Source organism: Adiantum capillus-veneris, chromosome 14, assembly GCF_014529385.1.
Source record: "Adiantum capillus-veneris isolate H3 chromosome 14, ASM1452938v2, whole genome shotgun sequence".
NCBI lineage: Eukaryota > Viridiplantae > Streptophyta > Polypodiopsida > Polypodiales > Pteridaceae > Adiantum > Adiantum capillus-veneris.
Window position 1 is genome coordinate 11,261,752 of NC_140944.1, and position 23,975 is coordinate 11,285,726.

Genomic DNA, 23,975 nt, shown 5'->3' on the forward strand with positions numbered 1-23,975 from the left:
TCCAAACAAAGAAGTATGCAAAGGATCCACAAATGACACTATGTGTATGTTGCAACTTGTGTGCAACCACAGAAAGCCAACATCTGACCGTGCCTCCACTGGGGGAACAAAGCAACTACTATCTAAAACCTGTTGAAATGTATCAAGCTCACTAAATTTGGAGGATCAAAATGTGCATGCAAAAGTTCTGCACCTGCAACAACCTTTCATTAAAAACTGCAGCTGTCTTCGTAACTACTCCATCTTTGTAATAACTGCGGCCCTCCCTTGCCGACACCCTCATTTTTTTGACCTTGGGAGTCCTCTCACCTCCTTCCGAGGAGGAGAATGGGCGATCAGTCTTGTTGGTTTCTCCCCTCGCGGGCTTCTTTGCCCTATGGCAGCGATCAGATTTCCATGCTGGGGGAATGTCTCTCCTTTTCTAGCATGTTTCTCTGGCATTGGATCTCTTGGCGGTGTCTCTTTTCGGCCCTCCTTTTTTCTCTGTCTTGTTCCTACGCCCTTTGGTGTTTGTACCCAGGTGGTTGGAGCCTTTGTTTGGTGGTTATGATTTTGGCTCGATCACTTCGACTTGCCGTCATGGTGGCACCTTGAGAGGCGTCTTCTGGTGGCCCCACCCTTCCGGCAAGCTCTAGGGTATGTTGTTTTGTGTGAGATCTGTAGGTGTCTTGCTTGGTTGGGGTTGGCCTCCCCTGTTTTGGCTAGTATTCTATTTTGATGTGGGTGAGTGTGATTTCATCTTGCCTCTCATGGTAAAGGTTGGTGCCATGGCTCGATGCAAGCATGGCTTGCTATGTGAGTTTTTGGTTTTAATACATTCCACTCACAAACTGTGAGTTTTACAAAAAAAAAAATTAAAATGTACATGTGTGCAAATTTTTCATTTGCATTGAGCTTCCCCACAATCGTGTCATTAAAATTGAGATCATCAATAATAGATCTATTATCCACAAATTTCACTACAAGGCCAGGAATTACCTCCAATTTTTCATCAAGGTCGTAAATGTTGTGACAAGGCAGCACTAGCTTTGTCGAGCTCCCACTTTTTGTAAATGGTGGCAGTCCGTGTAGTTAGTGCATTGGTGGCACACAATGGTAGGAACATACGCTAGTAGCTGGGCATGAAAGCTGCAGGCAAGCAATATTTCTAAATGGTGGTTTGCATGAGAAGGTGTATGTAATGTGGACTTAGTTGGAATGAGGGAGAATCAAAGTATGTAGGGTGAGCAAAGCACCACGAGGGTAGTGTGAAGTGTGACAAGATAAAATTCTACCCAATTGCTCATGGATTTTGTGATAATACAATTGAGAGCACCTTGCTTGTAAAAAAGTATTCTCTTTTAGCCAAAAAAATCAATCTGTTCTTGACGTACGATCATCATCGGTTCAAACTATGCTAAAGTTTAGGATGGCTTGGTTTTAGTCCTTGAGATGGGTCTCTTCCATCATTATTTAGAGGGATTTCTCTGAGGTAGATTCGACCTTGCTCGTCGTGAACGTGTGGCTACACCGATGGAAGTGGGTTTGAAACTTTCAAGTGCATTACGCCAAATGTAGCTATGGGAAGGGAGAAAGTGGGTTAGGTGAGGCAGGTCTCATGGTGATTGGCATGGGAGCAATCCGATGTGTGCGGAATAAAACAAGCATAAGTTGCCCTGTGTACCATCAAGTGGACGTGCCGGAGTGGTTATCGGGCATGACTAGAAATCATGTGGGCTCTGCCCGCGCAGGTTCGAATCCTGCCGTCCACGGTTCGCTCGACTGTACTTTCTTACTGAGCGCTATTGTTGGTACGTATCTAAGGTCTACACCTTGGCGACGGAACAGGTTTTTCGCTGTTCATTGTCGCTCACGTTTTGGATCGTAAGATCCTATACGCTACACGAGCTCGAATCCTGCCGTCCACGCTCTCGCTTGATTGATCACCCTTCCAGAGCGCTCTCGCTGGTTACTACTGTACATAGTTAAGGTCTACACCTTGGCGACGGAACAGGTTTTTGCTGTTCATCGTCGCGCACGTTTTGGATGGTAAGATCCCATACGCTACACGAGGTAGCAATGCGACCTAAAATGCAATTCTGTTTGCTACTCCCTACTACTACTGCCTTTTCAATTAAAAAGATCGTATCACCTACTGGCTCACACCTAATTTTATTCATATAGTCCGTGGTTCCTCTGAATCCTTGGAACTTGAGCGCCTTGTGCCCCGCCCCATGCCCCTTCACACTAACCCTCTAAAAAAGGTAGAAAGGACTCGAACATGCGCCGACAACAGAGGAATCCCCCTTCCAATCCACTGTAAACCACAAGGGCAACTGCTCTCGCGTGTCAAATGCGTTGCGCGTTAACTTTAAAAACATTGCCCTCGATGCGGCTTCTGCACGTCTTGGGCTATGCACGCCGGGTTGGCTCTGCAGGATGGTGCCCATCCCCTCTTACCTCTTGTGCGACCTTGCCTTGCCATGCCCGGTCCCTCGTTGGCTGACTCGCTACCATGCGCTCCCTCCCTGTCCCGTTTCCTTTTTCCTTCGCTTTCCTTCGCATTCGCCAGAGGATCTTCCCCTATTCTCTCTATTAAACCAATAAAAATGATTGGGTACCCCCTACTGGGAGTGTACTAAAACCCAGCGCCCTTGCTTAGCTGTCTCTGCATGTTCAACTGCATTTTGGCATGAGCAACCTGCCCTTCAACGGTAGGCTCCCTTTTTGGTTGCTACTCTTGCTAACAGAGCTTGCTCTTAGCTTACTTGGGAGCTCTCTTCCAGACGGTATACGCCCAAGTACACACAAAGGAGGTTTTCCAGGGCCTGGAAGAAGCCCATTCTAATTGATGTCACATACAATCCTCCAAGGCCTTTTCTCCTTTTGGACAAGATTGCGAATCAAACGACCGCTTGAGGGACACGGTATGCGATGAAAAGTTGTCTCCTCGAGGGTTGGCTTTCTGCTCAGCGATGCCGATGATAAACCGGCCATTGTTATGGCTCGTGCTTTCTAGATTTGTTAAAACCCCCATGTATATGGCAATATACTACTTGAAAACGAGGGGTTGCTCTAACGTCTGTGCTATATTCTTTGCATTCATATGAACTCTTGCTTGATATTTTCCCTTTAATCATTAGTTTCGGTGTATTGGTTTTGCTTAACTGATAATATGATCTTCGCCTTAGATAACTAGCATGCTAGATTCAAACCTAGCTGCCTAGCTAGTTATGGCTACGTTGGTAGCTAGGAGGGTACCTAGGTAGTTTGGATACCGGTAACTCGTGTAGCTAGCTAGGCAGTTTAAAAACTCCAATATCCGTCTATGATAAAATGGTGTACTACGGTAGACCTAGAAGCTAGCTAATGATCCGCTACCTAGTAGTCTAGGTAGCTAGCTGCATAGATACATAACATCTCTTCCTTAACGAGGACATACAACTAGCTACCCACACCCACTCAGCTAGCTAGCAAGTTATCTACCTCGATATATACCTTTGTTTCGTTGCCTTGTAGATCATTTCGTAGAGCATGGTTGAGCCAACTAGCTATATAATTAGCTAGTTAACTAGCTACCTCGATGACTGCTGGCTACTTTAGAAGCTTTCTACCAGGCTAGAAAGGTAGTAAGCTACCTATCTAGCTCGCTAACTAGGTGGATAGTGGGATTCTTAGACATGTAGCTAGGCTCGAGCCTTTGGTCGCCTTTATGGATTCTTTACAATAGAAGGGGCCAGACTAGCTAAAATCTTAATTTGTTACCAAGTTACCCTCTTGGATAGCTAGCAAGTTAGTTAGCTACCGAGTTGATTGTGGCTAGTTTGGTGCTCTTGTGGATGTTTTAGTAGACTATTGTGGCTAACTAGCTAGCTATCTAGATGACTCCGCTACTTTGTAAGCCATCTGTTTCAAATGGTAGACTACATTGGACCTACCAACTACCTAGCTAGGTACATGGGTATTTGGATAACATATGTAGCTACACATGATCCTTTGATAGCCTTGGACTATGTAGGAGCCACCTCTTTGACTTGTGTATTTCATAGGGCATCTAGGTAGAATGGCACTCCTACCCAACTACCTAGCTAGGTAGGTAGCTATGTAGTTAGGTACTTGGCTAGCTTATGTAGCTCGGCTTGCACTTTGCTGGTGTTGTAGAAAACAAGTTAAATGCGCCAACGTAGCTAGCTAGTTAGCTAGAAAATTAACTATGAAAATAGGTTGAGCCTTTAGTGGCCTTGTAGATCATTTAATATAGTGTGGTTAAGCTAGCTAGCTACAGACTTAGCTAGTTAACTACCTACTAACTGGGTACGATAGAAGTCATCTGCTAAGCTTGCAAGTTAGTGAGCTAACCTAGAAAGCTAGCTGGATAATTGGCTCCTTAGATATGTAGTTAGGTTAGAGATTTTGGTGGATTTTATAGACGATTTACAATAGCTACAATTTGAATCTTTTTCAGTAAGTATTTTCCATGGTAAGGTCCTTCGCTATTACACATTCCAATTGTTTTGCTGTAGTGAAAGGATCTTGACTAGCACGTGCATGCAACATCTCACCAATGAGAAAGATATACATCTCCTCACATAATCACTCATATTAGCATAGCTTAGCTTAGCAATTAGCATGGTAGAGGAGATGAGCATGCATTGAAGCTTGGCTCTTGGTTGGATTTGCATCACAAAGGCAAGAGTTGTTGGTGTAGGCCTCCCTTCTCACAAGCTTGGAGTAGGTGGTAAGGTTCCCATTAAAGCTTGAAAAGGAGAGAGAGAGTCTTCTTGCTCCACACATGAGATTGTGTGAGTGTGTAAGTGATAATGCCTTTGAAAAATCAGCCCCCTCTCTCTCTTGGTCGACCCCTCTTGCTATTTGCTCATGCTCACACCCTATTGGACCTCCCCAGGCTTAGCCAATGGAAACTAAGCAGCATAAGTGATAGCCTTCTGACATGTGTCCCCCTTTCCCCTTTTGTGAGAGATTTAGGTAATTAATTAATGCAACTAAACTCGCATTGGACCCCTTTGTGTCCTGGCCAATAGGAATCAGGCAAGCCATTGGGCTGCTGAATGCTCATTGGACCCCTTGGGATACTGTCCAATAGTCTTCTAGAGAGCTTAATTCTTAATGGTTCTTTTATTAAGTGTTTTTTGTTGGGGTATAAAGCCCAATGTGGTCGCCCAGGTAAGTGGGCGGGCCGCCAGGTATGTACACATATTCTTTTGTAAAAACCTAATAAGAACTCACTATGCTCTACACATTACAGTAGAGCGAGTTCACCATATCGTCGTGCTCTTCTTCTCGCACTCTCTCTCGCGTCGCACTTCCGCTCGTACTCCTTCAACTGGTATCAGAGCTCAGATCGAGGCTCGGGGCAGCACTGCAGGAGGCTAGAGTCACCAGCTCAGATTGGAGTGAAATTCGACAGGCAAAGACACGGCCCCAAATCTTGTGGGAGAGCCCGCAGGGATTGGTGTGCTCAGAATTTCATTCTGAGGTCATCTCGATCACCGTTCGGCTTCGACAAAGTCCTGCGCATGCCATTTTCGACTACGTGGTCTCAGCGGGTGTAGATCCGACTCTGCAAATTTGGGGTTTTCGGCCTACGACTGCAGGTGCTGAGGATATCGACACTCCCAGAGTGTTGATTTGTGGCTGTCTACACATCGAAGGACGGCTCACAGTTCTTGGAGGCGTGTCACATACGACACGGGCGCATCTACACACAGACTGTAGGCGACATCCACTAGTTCATCAGGTAGCTTGTGTTTGCTGCTTGATATTCCAGATTTCATCCTGACATTGCAGGTACTTCCACATGGGATGTATTGTCAGAGATGATGTATGTCTGTTGAGGGTTTGCTGGCTATGAGTCACGCAGCAAACAACCGCCGCAGCGGTTACAGCATACAGTGGGAAATTTGTGGATGTATGACTTTGTGGGAAGTCTATGTACTGTCAAATTTACTACAGCCTTTGTTGAGGGTCGAGTGAGGTTTTATTGAGCTGGGGGATTCTCGAATGTTGAGATCCTTTCGGTGATACAGGTCTTGGAGCGATCCCTCGAGCACCCTTAGATAGGCAGCTAGGATGTATTGACTGTGAGTTAGACAGTTGGGATTGCATCTTTGCTTTACTGCCGTTGAGGCATTGTCGCAGTCTATGCTTACAGGACAGTGACAGGACAGTCAGAGACAGTACAGGTGCAGGACAGGTTTACCCACAGCTTACAGTGTTAGAGAGAAAGTGGTTTTTTGAGCTGTTTTTGGGTCTGTTTTTAGTACACCAGAGCCATTTTACAAAGGAGACTCTGCCAAAATTTTTGCAGAATCTGAAGCTTTCTTGGTTCATTTGACAGGTTGATATTGGTTCAGAGGTCAGTTTACAGGGGAAACTCTGCCGAATTTTTCCCAGGAAAGTAAACTACTGTGAAGCGTAGCTATGGCTGGATCACAGGACACTGCTCTTTACAATATCAAGAAGCTGGATGGAACCAATTTCCCATTGTGGAAGAAGCAGATTTGGCACGTGTTGGTACAAAAGAAGCAGATAAAACCTATAAAGCTCAAGGGGATACAACCAGAAGATATGGACGAAGATGAATGGAGCGAAATGGATGAATTGGCACTTTCTACCATTATGATGACTTTGGCAGAAAGCGTTTACTTCAATGTAGCAGACGAGATGTCGGCTTATCAAGCATGGTTAAAGCTGAGTGATCTTTATGAGAAGCAGAGTGCAGCTTCATAGGTATACTGGCTTAAGAAGCTTGTTGACTTGAAGATGAAAGAAGGGACACCTATGTCCAATCATCTGAATGAATTCAACACAATCTATAGTCAGTTGTCAGCTCAAGGTGTCAAGTTTGATGAACCTGTTAGAGCTATGTTCCTGTTGATCACCTTGCCGGAAAGTTGGGACACTTTTCGCACAGCTTTGAGTAATTCTGCACCTCCAGATGGTTTGAACATAGCAGGTGTAGAAGAAAGTCTTCTTACTGAAGAAACCAATAGAAAGACAATGGACAAAGGCAAAGGAACAGCCTTAGTTGTCAGGGGAAGGACCAAAGAAAAGTACAAAGGTGGAAAGAGGAATCAGTCTCGTAGAAAGTCCCGCAGTGCTAAAGGCAAGAGTGACATAGAATGCTACCATTGTGGCAAGAAGGGTCACATGAAAAGAGACTGCAGAGAATGGAAAGCAGAAAAAGGCAAAGAGAAAGTTGAAGACCATGGTGAGAAGAACAAGTCCTCAGTGAAGATTCAAGAAATAAATTTGACAAACACTGTTGCAGAGGATGACAGTCTAGTGTCAGGAGACATCTACTTCTTGAAGAATACAATGGACTCAGCTCTTCTTACAGCATCTGATGGAAATGCACTGAGTGACTGGATTATAGACTCAGGGGCATCACTTCATGTGTCTCCAAACAAGGAGTGGTTTACCTCTTATGTGACCACTAAAGATCATGTTCGGCTAGGCAATGGGCAGACATGTGAGATCTTAGGTGTTGGAGATGTTCAATTGAAGTTTCAGAATGGCTCTTCTTTCACGCTGAAGAATGTGAGACATGTTCCCGCAATTACAAAGAGCTTGATCAGCGCAGGTATACTTGATGATGCTGGCTACGTCACCACTTTTGGACAGAACATGTGGAAGATATCCAAGGGTTCTATGACAATAGCACATGGAGTAAAGTCTGGAGGACTTTACATGATTTATGTATCAAATGTCTCTAAAAATGTAATCAATGTAACCGAGCAGCCGAACGTTTCTTTGTGGCATAGCCGGTTAGGACATATGTCCAAGAAGGGAATGGAAATCTTGTCTCGTTCTGGTTATTTTCCTGGCTTTTCATTTAATGATTTTGAATTCTGTGAATATTTTCTGTATGGTAAGCAAACACAGCAGCCACATAAGCATAGAAACAGTAGAAGAGATACACAGTTGGCACTTGTTCATAGTGATTTGTGTGGACCTATGCCTAACCTATCTCTAGGGGGAGCTTCTTACTTTATGACATTTATAGATGATTACTCGAGGAAAGTATGGGTTTACTTTCTCAAGCACAAGGATGAAGCGTTTAGTGTTTTCAAAACGTTTGTGACACTTGTGGAGAATCAGAGTGGCAAGAAGCTTAAATGCTTACGCACTGACAATGGTGGAGAGTATGTTTCAAAGGCCTTTCAGGACTTTTGTGAGTCAAAAGGTATAAAACGTGAACTTCCTGCTCCTTACAATCCTCCTCAAAATGGTTTTGCTGAGAGGATGAATAGGACCATACAAGAGAAGGTCAGAAGTATGTTGTCTAATGCACAACTGCCAAATGGGTTTTGGGCTGAAGCTGTATCAACAGTTTTTCATCTCGTAAATAGATCTCCTAGCAAGGTTTTGCAGAAGGATTCAGTGCCAGAGATGGTATGGTCAGGCAAAATGCCCTCATACAAGCATCTCAGAGTCTTTGGCTGTGAGGCATATACTCACGTTCCAAAGGAATTTAGGAACAAACTTGAGTCAAAGAGTAGAAAGTGCATCTTTCTAGGCTATGGTAATTCTGGTGAGATGGGGTACAGACTTTGGGATCCCGAATCCAGAAAGGTTGTCCGCAGCAATGATGTTCACTTTAATGAATCCAAATATCATTCTAAACCAGAGAGGGTTGAGGAGATTAGAAGAGTTGTCTTCCAAGAAGATGGACCTGCACGTGCAAGACAAAATGTCAGGGCTCAAGAGGGGCAAGGATAGGATAGAGTGGAACCACAGGTTGTTGCTGAGCCTGAGCCACCCATTGTGCGTAGATCTGGACGTGTCACACGACCTCCTGATAGGTTTGTTCCATCTATGAACTATGTCATGTTGACTGATTGCAATGAGCCTTCATGTTACAAGGAAGCAGTGCAAATGAAGGACTCCGGGAATTGGCAATTGGCCATGCAGTCAGAGATGACAGCTCTGCATAAAAACAAGACATGGAAGCTAGTTAAATTACCACAGGGCAAAAAGGCTCTACCTTGTAAATGGGTTTACAGGAATAAGATCACCGCTACAAAGCAAGGCTTGTTGCCAAGGGTTTTAAGCAAGAACAAGGCATTGACTTTTATGAAGTCTTCTCTCCGGTAGTCAAGATGACTACATTGAGATGCTTTCTTGCATTGGTTGCCATATTAGATTTGGTGTTGCACCAAATGGATGTCAAGACAGCGTTCTTGCATGGTGATTTAGATGTGGAAATTTACATGCAGCAGCCAGAAGGGTTTGTTGAGAAAGGCAAGGAAGATTGGGTATGCCAGTTGTTAAAGAGTCTTTATGGCTTAAAACAATCACCGAGGGCATGGTACCATAAATTCCACAAGTTTATGCTTTCTCAAGGCTACAAACGTAGTGAGTTCGATCACTGTCTATATACAAAGAAGGCTAAGGATGGTAGTTGGCTGATCCTTATTTTGTATGTGGATGACATGTTGATTGCTGGCAAGCACTTGGAAGAAATTTCAGCTTTGAAGTCAAAGATGGCAAAATCGTTTGACATGAAAGACATGGGTGAGGCAAGTCATATACTTGGTATGAGCATTGAGAGAGACAGATCAAAGAATTTGATTTGGTTATCTCAAACAGAGTATATTGACAAGGTTTTGCAACGTTTCAATATGGAGAAGGGAAAGGCACTGAGTGTTCCATTGCCACCATATGTGAAACTTAGCAAACAAGATTGTCCTGTGTCTGAGGAAGAACAGGCTGAAATGGATAAGATTCCATATGCGTCTGCAGTGGGTAGTTTGATGTATGCAATGATTGCTACTCGCCCAGACATTGCATTTGCAGTGGGAGTAGTAAGTCGATACATGTCAAACCCAGGCAAGAAACATTGGGAGGCAGTGAAAGGAATATTGAGATACCTGAAAGCTACAAAGAGTATGCGTATATGCTATGGGAGTCAGGAGCTAAGTGTAAAGGGTTTTACAGACTCAGATTATGCAGGTGACTTAGACAACCGAAGGTCTACGTCAGGGTATGTCTTTACATTGGCTGGTGGAGCAGTATCATGGCGTTCTAGTTTACAAGATTGTGTTACTCAGTCTACTACAGAGGCTGAATATGTTGCAGCATCAGAGGCATGCAAAGAATCAATTTGGCTTAATCGACTAGTAACAGATTTGGGAATCAAAGAAGAGATGCCTGTGTTATATTGTGATAGTCAAAGTGCTATACAATTGGCTCGCAATCCAGTTTATCACTCAAAGACAAAGCATGTGGATGTGAAGTATCATTTCATCAGGGAAATGCTCGAGGATAAGCAACTTCAGCTTGTCAAAGTTCACACCACAGAAAATCCTGCTGATCTACTTACAAAAGGACTTCCCTCAGAGAGCTTTGCGCATTTTCGCAAGCAGTTAGGTGTAGGGTAGTACATCACTTCTCTACATCTCTTGTATATTAGCTTGTATAGTAGCTTCTCTCACACTTAAAGTACCACATTGGACTTTAAGTGGGAGGTTGTTGGGGTATAAAGCCCAATGTGGTCGCCCAGGTAAGTGGGCGGGCCGCCAGGTATGTACACATATTCTTTTGTAAAAACCTAATAAGAACTCACTATGCTCTACACATTACAGTAGAGCGAGTTCACCATATCGTCGTGCTCTTCTTCTCGCACTCTCTCTCGCGTCACACTTCCACTTGTACTCCTTCATTTTTTAACTTAATTAAACTAGATTTACTCTAGCCTAATTCTCATTGGTCCACCTCCAAGGCCATCCAATAGGATTGGAGTACACCTTGTGGGGCATTTGGGCTAGGGAGCTGACATGTGTCCCTCATTCCCTTTGTGTAAAGGGAGCTTGTGTGTTTGTGTGTGTGTGAGTTTCTCTCTCATCCCCTACTTCTTGGGCTCTCCCCCTCCTATGTAGGGCTTGTAAAAGACTTTTTGGGACACACACAAAGCATCCAATTTTGCTAGGCTTTTGACCTTTGGACACATCCTTTGAATTTTGGAACCTTAGCATTTTGGAAGTCTTAATGGGCTGAGCCTTAGGGTCTTTTAAGGCCATTGTTGCATCTTGCTCTTTTGCAGATGGCCCCCCCTTTTGCAAGTTAAATGCGCCAACGTAGCTAGATAGTTAGCTAGAAAATTAACTACGAAAATAGGTTGAGCCTTTAGTGGCCTTGTAGATAATTTAATATAGTGTGGTTAAGCTAGCTAGCAACAGACTTAGCTAGTTAACTACCTACTAACTGGGTACAATAGAATTCATCTGCTAAGCTTGCAAGTTAGTGAGCTAACCCAGATAGCTAGCTGGATAATTGGCTCCTTAGATATGTAGTTAGGTTAGAGATTTTGGTGGCTTTTATAGACGATTTACAATAGTTACAATTTGAATCTTTTTCAGTAAGTATTTTCCATGGTAAGGTCCTCCACTATTACACATTCCAATTGTTTTGCTGTTGTGAAAGGATCATGACTAGCATGTGCATGCAACATCTCACCAATGCTTTGCTCAAATTTTTGGCTCTCCCTTTTGCACATGGATGCTTATTCTCTCCTAGGTGAATAGCACACCTTGTACTTTTGTGCTTATCCTTAGGCAAACAATGATAAATAGCGATGCACTTTGGTATTTTCCCATATTGTACGCAGATCAAAGTTCCATGCTTTGGGGTAATCATCCGTTTGTACTTGATTGATAGAGATGACCACACAATTTGGACTTCATTATGTAGATTTTCTCTTACATACAATGGAAAATCTAAGTTAATGCATCGAAGATGACTTGAGAATCTACTATATCTCACTACACCATCAAAACAATCAATATTGAAGGTTACATATTCTATCCGCATGTGATTGTCGTATCTTTTCTCCATCCCAAGCATCCCACATGATTTTTCAAAGGGTGGTAGCTTATATGCAGCATATCCATCATAAATGATGGGAGCTCTTTGACCTGAATAATGTCCTTGACTTGCTTAAGAGAAACTATATGCAAATTGCTATGCTGTAGTGGAAAAACTTTTATCATGTTCGTCAAGGTCGTGGGGAGGGGGGCAGCTGATCACAACAATCCATCCCCTATCCTTTCTCTTACAGAATCTTGTTAGTGGGCACTGGTTGCATCACAAATTAGCACACGGAATCACACCTACTGCGGACACCTTAGCAAGCGGAATGCAAGAGCATGGATTAATGCAGGGCCTGCCACATTAGCGCACAAAAAATTAGATTTTCTTATGCCTTTATGACTGTCACTCGTTTGCAGGCTGTGTGCTGGCCCCCCTCCCCACAACCTTGACGGCCGGGAATGGCCCTGTAGTGGCCATTCCTTAAAATAATGTGCTCCCACCATGGCTCCCGGCCTTCGCCGGTCGCCATGCGATCGCCCATTATTTCAAGGAAAGGCCACTACAGGGCCATTCCCTACACCATACCACTAGATGGATTGCAGGTTCATTGGCTAGTTCTATAGACTCCCTTTATTTCCTGCAATGCTTGACTCCAACTACCCCCCACTAGATAAATCCACTTTGTAAAATTGATGTAGCTCGTGATCAACAAAGATAGCATATTCTTCATCAACAATTTTTAAAACATCCAAATTCACATGTGCTCCTAGAAATGTCCATGAACGCAACGATATGTGGTCTACTATGGAATTAAAATGCTCTTTTAGAGCAGTAACCTTGAGCTCATATATTCAACTTTCAAAAAATAGCACTAGCTTCTAGCCAATCCTAGGGCCAAAGAATATGATATGCCTATCCATGAAGATCTTCACTTTTTTGCATGTTTTTTGTAGGATACAGAGAGTATAGAAGAAAGAAATAGCTACTCAGTGGACACGAACAATTTTTTTTTAAAAGAATCATTTTGTTATTCTTTTATTGCATTGAAATATTAAAAAGGACCTACAAGATTATCAAAATATTAGAAGATAAATTTCCAATTGTGAAGAAAATTCATAAAGTGAATGACATTATTCTATAATAAATAGAGCCCACTTTAAATATGAAAATTTTGAAGCACTCTACATATGTCGTTATGAAGGTCGTATGTCTTTTGTGTGATTATCATGCATATTTTTTTGAATGATATGTTAGGGTAAGCCCACACTTGTGGCACCATATGGGAAAGGTCCCTTATCTACTAGGATGGATGAGATGGTAACATGGTCCATCAGAAAAAGAATGCAACATCTCTATCCAATGGATGTAAACTACCAAGCCTATATATCAATTGTACTTTGAGTCCTATCATTGTCTCTATACTCTCTCCCTTAATGTTCTTGCAAGTGGTGTAACCTAACCCTAATCGCCATCTCTCCAACCCTAACCCTAACACCAAGATTAAGCTAAGGCTTCATTTACCATAGCTTAATGCTAACCAATGGTGATTAGGGAGTACACTTCCGCATCAACTAACCGATCAAGTGGTATTAGAGCCAACAATTTCATACCTAGGCCTATCACTTAACTAACATCTATTTGCATTAGCTTAATAATCCCAATCCCTAATCACCACTTGGGCACAATCATGATCCACTACCCTTTGGTGATTAGGTGAGGGGGAACGCGCTTTTAGCATTGGTCTCTTGCATTGGTTGTGTGTTCAATTTTCTTCATTATATTGTGTTTATTACGATCCCATTTTGCATCACCATTTCTCTCATTGAAGACACCGTTGCTTTGTGCAACTTGTGTGTGTGTACGACACATTTCTCAAGAGCTTTTTGTAGAGCCCTAGATCATTAAACTCGGTGTACTTTGGCAACTTCGATTAGCTTGGCAACCCCATTGCTTATTTTTTGGTTTTTTGCAGACGTGCAACTGAAGACGTTTTTATGTATGTGTGTGAAACTTTGAGCATTTAATGCTCAGAGAGGTTTTGGGGACTAAAAGTTGAATTTTGATTCTTTAAAAGGGCCCACGTGGAAAGCCCCCCTTGTAAAGTCAAGGCCACCCTTATCTAAAAGGGATGCTCACCATGTTGATGGCAGAATTTCTCCTCGTGTAAAGCAGCATTCAGGCATTTTTTGGGTCCGATCAGATGCCAACAAACCAAATGGATTCTCATTTTCTACCTATTGCCTGCAACACACGGCCCATGGGTCAACAACTACTTTGGTGTCCGCGACCCGCCGAAGTTGCCTAGTAGCTTCTAGCCACTGTTTGACAAGTGGGCTTCCATGCACTCAACCCAAATTGAGGGCACTTTAGAGTCCACCCATATAGTGTCCACGGTCCCATAGCCTGGCTTGCAACATACTCTACTACCTTCGGCTCCACTTAAGATGATTCAAGTGGGCAAGACCTCTAAGCTCTTGAGCTCTAACACCAAGGCCCTCCAAAGAGCACCAAGTTTCCCTTGAGCCTTTTTCTCCAAATCCTCCAAGCACACCCCGAAGCTTCAAGATCTCAAGATAAGGCACCAAAGAAACATTGGCAAACCAAAACATTATCAAGCTTTAACAAGGAGTTTCTCAAACTTCTCAAGGCGTCATCGCCCCAAAATACGTACATATGAAAAAGCAAATCGCAACATTGTAAAGCCCCATCATCTTTGCACTATGCATAGAATTACAAGGTCTAGACACCACCTATACGTCATATATACAGTAAGATTGCCCCATAATCATGATCACACACACGAGAAATAAAATGATATGTATGTGTCCCTCCATTTTCCATGGAAATTGCATCCTTCTTAGACTGGACCTATGAAGAACGTCACAACTACACAAAGAAGATGACACCAACATCACGACATCAAGATGAAGACAATGAAGGGGACAACAACGACAACCACTCTTCTTAAATGAAATAAAATTTTATGACATGAATTATTTCTTATTACCATAGGTCTACCTTGTGAGCCTAGGATGAGTACTATTGAACCATAGGGGATGAATCCATTATGATAACCACCATGATGAATCATGTACTACGCCTAGATGTATTAGTAGAGCCTTGGAGTACGCTATGAATTGAAATTACAACATCTTTGTATTTTGCCCCAAGCGTTGGCTTAAGGGGGCAATTTTTAGGGTAAGACCACACTTGTGGCACCACATGGGAAAGATCCCTTGTCTACTAGGATGGATGAGATGATGACATGGTCCAATAGAAAAAGGATGCAACCTCTCTAGCCAATGGATATAGACTACCAAGCCTATATTAGAGGCTATTTTCTAATGAATGAATAGCACTTTGAGTCCTATCATTGTCTCTATACTCTCTCCCTGTAGGCTCTTGCAATTGGTGTAACCTAACCCGAATCTCCATCTCTTCAACCCTGATCCTAACACCATGGTTAAGCTAAGGCTTCATCCACCATAGCCTAATGCTATCCATTGGTGATTAGGGAGTACGCTTCTGCATCAATTAACCCATCTTGATATGATACTTCAATGTTAGCTGCCGTAGATCTACAGCCAAATTAAATTCTAAGAACATTTTTATCGAATCATTTACGTGACCTTTTTAGCTAAATAAAATTAAAACTTATGAAAAGGTCTTCATAGTCCAATGACAAGCACAAAGAATTTTGTAAAAATTAATAAGGGTGACTTTGAAATTTGTCGCCTGGACAAAGAGGATATTCAATGTGAAAGGGAGTGTGCAAAGAGTAAGTTAGTAGACTATCACACTCAAAGAAACAAGAAAATGTAACAAGAAAGTTGTACTAGGTGAAGGGTGCACAATGCATGAAGCTCAAAGGAGCTCTAGATCCAATAGAACAAATTTTGCATAGTATTATAGATTTCTTTCGCCTCCACCTAAACATACCCTATAATCTCATTGTAGCCATCCGTGCCGCCGTCGCGGCTGGCCATAGGTTGCTTTCGCTAGTGATTTAATTGATTCTCTATACTTTTCCAAGACCTCTTACATATGGAGTTTTGATGAGAAATGGCTCTAGCTTGGCATGATATAACATTTTTAGCGGATACAGATTGCCCTGATGCAATGGCTCTAGTCCCAACCCCGATGAAATTTATCACCTTTTAGCCATCCATGGCAGTGCAAATGGCCAGAGCAAGTTCAACTTGCTGCTTAGTGTGGAGAGAAGATTGAGGGTATTTTTTAGGACTAATAGGGCTAGGACATACCCACCAGTGTTCATGTGAACTTTGTATAGATTTAGACGCAAATCCAGTGTGCAATGATGCGATGGCTCCAAAATGCCATCTTAAGTTATATCTCCTTACAGTAGCCATCCGTGGGGGCACGGATGGCCACAACTAGATCTTCGAGAAAAATTGTATGTTAACATTGAAAAATTGAATGATTTAGACATGCTTATTAATCTTAAGATCACATTTTTATGTAGTGTTTATGAAAAGAGTTCATTGCTTTGTTGCTTTGTGATTAAAAACCATACAATAAAACTATTACTGTCAAGATATTTGAGGACATCTCAATAGGAAATTACAAAAAGAGGAGGAGGAAAGTCGATCATATAAGGACCCGAGGGATCAACCATGGAGAACTTACTGTACCATGAAAGTGTAGGGAAGAATGATTGTACACAACACTACATTGATTTTCTTTCATAGTAGAGAATGTTTCCGTTGATTGTAGCATACTAAGTTACTATAGGGTAATTACCTTCCCATATGTAGAACATCCTATTTGTAAGTGCTTATAGAGAAAGGCTCAAGGTTGAGCTCAAATTTCTCATTGATGCTTATCCAATTGGATCCCATTTTGCCGTCACATCATCTTAACAAACATAAAAAGACAATTTTTACAAAAAAAGTCTACAAGTTGAAATATATAGGACACAAATTTTTCAATAATATAGTAAGAGTGAAAATCTGAAAGCATTGTCTCTGAATCTCTTTTACAAGTCCAAATTGATACAATGAAAGACCCCTTTTTCCTTCATGTTCTCTTTGGAAAAAGTAGACTTAAAACCACTCACATAATCTTTGAGACCTTGTACCCTTGGATATGGTACTAACCAACATAATGGTATTGGAGGGCATCTTGATGGTTGCCTTAACTTCATCTTGAACAACATATGGCACTATTTGAAGGCATGCCACTTGCATGCAAGAGATTCATCCACATCATGGACAAATACTATGCCTGGCTATGGACTTTCCATTTATTCATCTTGAGTTTCCAAGCCTTCAATTAGATCAATCACACATAGACAAAGATGATTTGATCATTGTTCTCAAGAACACTTGAGAATTTCAAATATAGCCTTCTCCCTTTCCTTTTTCTTTCTCAAGATTAAAGACTTGTGCAAACCAAAATAATCTAGATCAATCACGATAATTACCCTAATGTAGAATTACAAGAATGCTTCCCTTAAAAAATGCTCAAACAAATAATAATGGAGCATAATGCCTACAATTTGTGTAGTTGAATTTCATATCATCATTGCTTTACCACATAAAAATAAAAAATTCCAATGATAATTAATAATGTTAAAATATTGTCATTTCTTTCAAAGAATAGACAATCAACTTACAAATTCAATGTCTCTAGCAGTCCACATTGATGCGGATGGATTCATAGAGGTTCTAAAAGAGATCAAATTGGTCATATGCTCATGAAAGAAAAACAACAAAATCTAGCAATCCACTTGCATTTAGCCATCAACACCATCATGGATGGCTGCAACAAGCAAAAAGCTAATCATGCATGCCTAAATTCCTTTGCACTAGACTAGACTCTTTGGCCATGGAAAAACATATGAACTCTTTTCATCATAAACTCTACATAAAAACGTATCTTAAAATTAATAAGCATGTTTATATCATTCAAGCATTCAATGTTAGCAGAAAATATTTCTCAAAGCCCCAGTTGTGGCCATCCGCACTGCCAAAACAGATGGCTATAAGGAGATATAACTTAAGAGGGTAGACAAGAGCCATGGCATCAATGCGGGCTGGGTTGTGTCTAAATCTCAACAAAGTCCACATAAACATTGGGTGTGTCCTTGCACTATTAGTCCTCAAAGCTTTATAACCTTAGTTTTTTCTCCATGATAAGCAGTGAGTTGAGCTTGCTATGGCCATCTGTGTTGCCACGACGGATGGCTACAAGGTGATAAATGTATAAGACCTAGACTAAATCTCAACAAAGTCCACATGAATGTTGGGTGTGTCCTTGCCCTATTAGTCCTCAAAGGTTAATAACCTTAGTTTTCTCTCCATGCTAAGCTATGGACATTGCATCAGGGTGATCTAGAGTCTTTAAAGACATTATATCATGGTGGACTAGAGCCATTTCTCATCAAAAATCCATATGTAAGTGGGCTTGGGAAAGTATAGAGTATGAATCAAATCACCAATTAAAGTAGCCTATGGCCATTTGCGGTGGCGCGGATGGTTAGAAGGAGATAAATTGGTGGAATAGCGATCACATGTGACCAGTTCATTCCATTTTGGCAATTACGGTGGCTTGAGTTAAGTTGCTCTTGACAGACAAACTATCTCCGAGTTGTTGTTAGAGCTAGCTAAAATTCACCATGCCATTGATAAGAGTACCACATGGTAGAAGGCCATAAACGAGATTCATGGATGATTCAAATTGTGTCAGAGCAAGGCTTTAATACTGAGAGAGAACTTGGGAATGAGATAGATATTCCTCTACGTCCAGGGGCAGCTAATGAATCAAGGAATTGTCTACACTTAACTCATTCCAGGAAGAGACATGCAAAAAGAACAGACTGATAGATTTGATCCGGTGGATCTCACCGAAGTAAAAAAACATACTGAGGACAGTGAGGGTAGTAAGTGAAGTCACAAATCCGCAAGACAAAAGTTAGCAAAGAAGCATGAAATGGATACAAAATGACAACGACAAATGGGAAGCAGACACAAATCATTACAATAAAAGACAATCCAAAAACATTCTTCAAAGGAGGCAAGAAGGACGACCTAGACATGCGCATTCAAGCATTCAAATAGTACGCTGAGCCAAGATATCAATGAGGATAAATGGGGGGAGTATTTTTCTCAAACATTGAAAGAGGTAGCCAAGAAGTGGTAGTGCCATTATCCAACATGCCAGCTCAAATCATACAACAAGTTAATTAAAGCATTTTGCCTAGAGTATTCAAACAACACAGGGGACAAAGACATCTTGTGTGAGTTGGATAGGATACAACGAGGCAAATTTTCAGTCAGGAGCTATGTTGAGAAAATCAAGGAACTAACCATACAATTGCATGAACCTCGTTGAAAAAAGAAAGAGGGTCTGGTTCCTTAGCAGCTATAGAAGTAAGAAGCCAAGGGAAAAAGAAGTTCTAGTTCCTATGAAGAAATTCAATGATCTAGTTCACCGAGCTTTGAAACTAGACAAAAAATTAAAAGGTAGAGGAGCCACAAGAACAAAGATTTTAGTGATAGCAAAACATCAAATGAAGGAAGAAAGGTTTGCCGACCACGAATCTAGAAAAAATGTCAAAACAAATAGCTGAGATGACAAAAATGAGATCTTCAATACGAAAGGTGGAGAATTGGTTTTCTAGGTGCAGATCTAGAGATAACTGGTTAGATAAATGTTCCCAGTGCACATATTGTAAAGCTTATGGGAATGCATGAAACAATTGTGGGATAAGGATTCATCACTTCAAGAAAGGAAAGGACTTATCTATGATTGCACTAACAAATCCAAAAGGGGTGAAAACGGACCCAAGGAGAATGAGACCAAAACAAGTGCTCGAGTGGCAGAGGAAGATACCAAGGGGGTTACTGGTTGGGGTAGAGGTAGTGTTGAATTTGGAAATGGAGTTTCAATTGCTATACTTGCAAAAAATATGGCCATCATGGAGCGTATAGAATGATTTTGGGCAGACCATGGCTCAAAACCGCAGTGCATGATTATGCCAACCAAACACTGATAATCTAGGGGTCCATCAAGAGAATTCAAATTAAGATAGACAATATAAGAAGCTCAAAAAAGGCTCTAAGACTAGAGGAACTTTGTAAGAAATATGACACCAAGAAAATTGAGAGGATGTTAGCCTCAATGAATGACTTTCATCTTATAAAGATTTACTTGAGTGTTGTTCTAATGGACAAGGAACAACATGAAAGGCAAAGAACAATATATCCAGATCAGTTCAATGAGTTTGGAGAAAGGAAAGTTCAGTTAGATGGGTGTGCGCCAGAATAGCTAGATCAGGAAAAGTTTGATTTCAAATGAGCAGTAGAGCCCAGCCAGACAAATGTGGGAAGTTCATATCAAGTTGTTGGTAGGCCAAAGATTCTAGACTTGTAGATCTAGGTGATCCATTCAATGATTATGACAAAGGTATTCATACTGAGATAGAAGCAGAGTCATTTTCTAAACAAAAAGGAGGAGGTCCAAATTGGTTACTTCCAGATGATCAGGAGATTGAGAAATGGGATATTGGCTTATATGAGAATCCTAGAATGGTGAAGATCAACAAACATATGAGGCCAAAGATTAAGGAGAAGGCCAGAGCTTTGTTTGAAAAATATAAGGATGTATTTTCAAGGGAACACACTGATTTGAAAGGAGTTGATCCGGAAGTGTGTCAACACCGTATATCACTGAAACTTGATGCTAGACTAGTGAGATTGTAGAGGTATAGAATGAACCCCAACTATGCTAAGAAGGTCAAGAAGGAGATCAACAATCTTTTGAAGGTAGGGTTCATTACTAAGGTTGCAAGCAGTGGCTAGTTATTTCCAATTGTAGTTGTTCCAAAGAAGAGTGGGAAGTTAAGTGTATGTGTGGATTACAAGAATCTCAATGCTTAGACTATCAAAGATCCCTTTTCACTTCCATTTATTGATATGTTGCTAGACAAGATTGATGTTCACGAGGTGTATAGCTTTATGGATGGCTATAGTGGCTACACTTAGTTAAAAATTGCACCAGAGGATCAAACCAAAATGGCATTCATCACTAAATGCAAAGCATTTATGTACCTGGTCATGCCATTCGAACTTTGTAATGCTCCAAAAACTTTCTAGAGGTGTAGATGGAATTAGGAAGAGAATGGGGTCTAGGAGGGCCTCTTTATTTGGTTTTTTAACACTAGGTTGGTAATGGGACACTTTCATGTCCTGTTAAGTGACCATTTTCCTTGAATTATGTCAAGAGTTTCAAAATGGATTTTGAGGTGCTATCTATCTAGAAAGTTGTCTCATGAGCTGAAAAAAACTTGACATTTTTTTGGAATATCAATTCCATCTTTAACATTGTCCTTGCACAACATTTCACAACCTAAACTGTGTGAAAAAACGGGTCCTATTTTTGGCTTTTTTCAACTTTTTGCAACTATACCACTCTAGAATTCATGTTTGTGAGGTCTATAATGCTAGAGAACTATCTTTAGTAGTCCTCAACATGTCGTGATGCTTCTAGGGAGAAACAAATATTAAAGTTGTAAGTTATGACCAGATTACAAAAATTGTCAAATCCTGTTTTTTAGCCAATTTTAGCTCTTCTATGATTTTTTTGGTGGATTTCATGATATCCAAATGCATTTTTGATTTTCTATGTCGCATATTGTAACATAAAGCTAACATTCCTTGAGTTTTGGGGCACCTAATACCCTATTTTGCATAGTACACAACGATGGTTGATTTTTTCAATTATAGAAGAAAACAAAACATTCTAGTATATCAAGTATAGCTTTTTTAATATTGTTAGTTTCTTGTGACAAATGCATGCATTTTGTAGGTAGTAACCATATCTAGTCATAAGGATCAAATTTGGCTAGATATTGAATAGTTTCTATGGGATTCTACAACTCATAATGTTGAACCCAATTTTTTCATGTTTGCTGTATTTAACACTTCATCTTTGTCCCCAAGATTCCCCTTGGTAAGAGATGTATTATTCTTTTGACATGCTCCATGGCTCCTTATGAACATAAAGTACAATAGGGAACTAAGAAAACATGCATATATTATTTGTATTGAGCATGGCTATAGAAACTTTGATGATATGTTTGCAGAATGGTAAAAATTCAACTTTTTTGTACCTATTTATTTTGGCAAAACAAAAAATAGTGAGTGAGAAGCAATCATATGTTCTGATCACCAACCCATTGAAGTTAACTAGGGAATTTATCTCAAGTCCTACAAAAATCCCTAATCTTATTTTTATGCAACAAAGCGTAAGAAATGACTGTTTTGATGAAAATGCACTCGTCCATCAACTTTGGAGGCTTGGTGTGACCAAAAGATGAGAAATTTTACAAGTTTCTTATTTTTTCCATGTGTAGTAGGCCTTGAACTATAACCTCATGAAAGGATTTTACAAAATGAGTGGATCTACTATGGTTTTGGAGGTTTTTTTCAAAACCCTGAAAGGACACTTTTATGTCCTGTTAGGTTACCAACCTAGTGTTAAGGAAGTCAAAACTTTAGTATTAATAATTTAATCAAAGGAAAGCTTTTGAATTCAAACACACAAAATGGATAGTTTATTTGAATTCAAAGTTTCCTCCCAAAATAGAATTTAAAATCTAGCGGTTAGAACCATATCATGTAGCATATCTATGGAAAGAGCTCAATGCGTAGATTGTAGATCCATGATCTCTGCTCAAATCAAAGATCATATCTGGGAGTTATGAAAGGCCAAAAATCATAAAATTGTGCACCTCCTTTTTGGGGGGAAAAAGTGCATCCTTTGACCACTCTTATACATCTCTTACACACCCACCATTATTGCACATATGGCGTACACATATTTGTCAAAATGTTAATCACCTCCATAAGCTCTTGGCAAATAATCCCCGACCGGCAAACAAAACACAGGAAACCCTCTGCTCCGCGAAGATAACTAAACTACAATTTGTCATTCGATACCTTTTCCCGGTTTTCCCTGAGCCTTTCGACTTCTGAAAGCGCGTTACGTCGTTCCTTCCAAATGTGTATAACAAAGCATGAAGAAATACTGCAAGTTATAATACTCCCGAGGGCAAGGCCCAAAGAGGCCCTCTTACACCCATCCTCTTCCTAATGGAAATATTCAATGAGTCCTTGCAAAATGTTTGGTGATATTTATGGATGATTTCATTGTCTTCTCTTTTATGGAAATGCATCTACTCTTTCTGGATATGGTAATGGTCGTTGAGAGATGCAAAGCAAAGATGATTTTCTTGAACCCATTTAAATTAGTATTCATGATATGGAAAGGCCATCTTCTAGGGCATATTGTCTCTAGAAATGGCATTGAGATGGCCATGATAAGATTAAGTGAGTTCACCAAGCCAAATTGCCAACAAATGTATCTAAACTAAGTTCTTTCCTTGGATATGTTGATTTTTATTATAAATTTATTCATATGTTTGCAGCTAAGGCACTTCCGCTGTATGAGCTCACTCAAAGAAGAAACAAGTTCATTTGGACCAAGGAATGTGAATAGAATTTCCAGCACTTGAAGGAAGCGATCAACAAGAAGCAAATAAATTTTGTTAAGCAGATTGGGATGTGATCTTCCATGTGCATGTGGATGCATTTAGAATGGTGATGGGGGATATACTGGCCCTTATTCTCAGTACTTCATGAACCAGATTGGGATGTGATCTTCCTTGTGCATGTGGCTGCATCTGGAATGTCAATGGGGGCTATACTGGCTAGCTTGATGGGGAGATAGAATATCCAGTCCACTTTGCTAGTCGTCAGTTCAACTGAACAAGGGTATTCCACTTCCAAATGAGAAGCACTGCGAATATCACCCTAGATTTTAGACACTACTTGCTCGGCAAGCTATTTCACCTCTACGTAGATCGGTATATAGTTCTCTTTCTAATCAATACAGTGATCATTCATGGCAGATTGATTAGATGGATGATGTTTTTGATGGAATTTGAATTTAAAATCTTTCATAATCCAAGAAAGACACATTGTGGTGTAGATTTTCTTTCAAGGAGTACAAAGGGCATCTCATACACGTCACTAAGGGATGAGACAATAGATGCCAAGCTCCTTCAAAATGCATTCATGAAAGGAATATACCAAAATGGTAAGATGTATATGATTTCTTTCAATTGGGAGGATTTGTAGAGG

At 40.8% G+C, this 23,975-nt stretch overlaps 1 non-coding gene across 1 annotated transcript; it reads left to right on the forward strand.

The window, feature by feature from the left end:
• Positions 1-1,669: 1,669 nt before the first annotated feature.
• Positions 1,670-1,751, forward strand: TRNAS-AGA (transfer RNA serine (anticodon AGA)). The gene has a single exon. It is a non-coding gene; the product is annotated as a tRNA-Ser (tRNA).
• Positions 1,752-23,975: the final 22,224 nt, after the last annotated feature.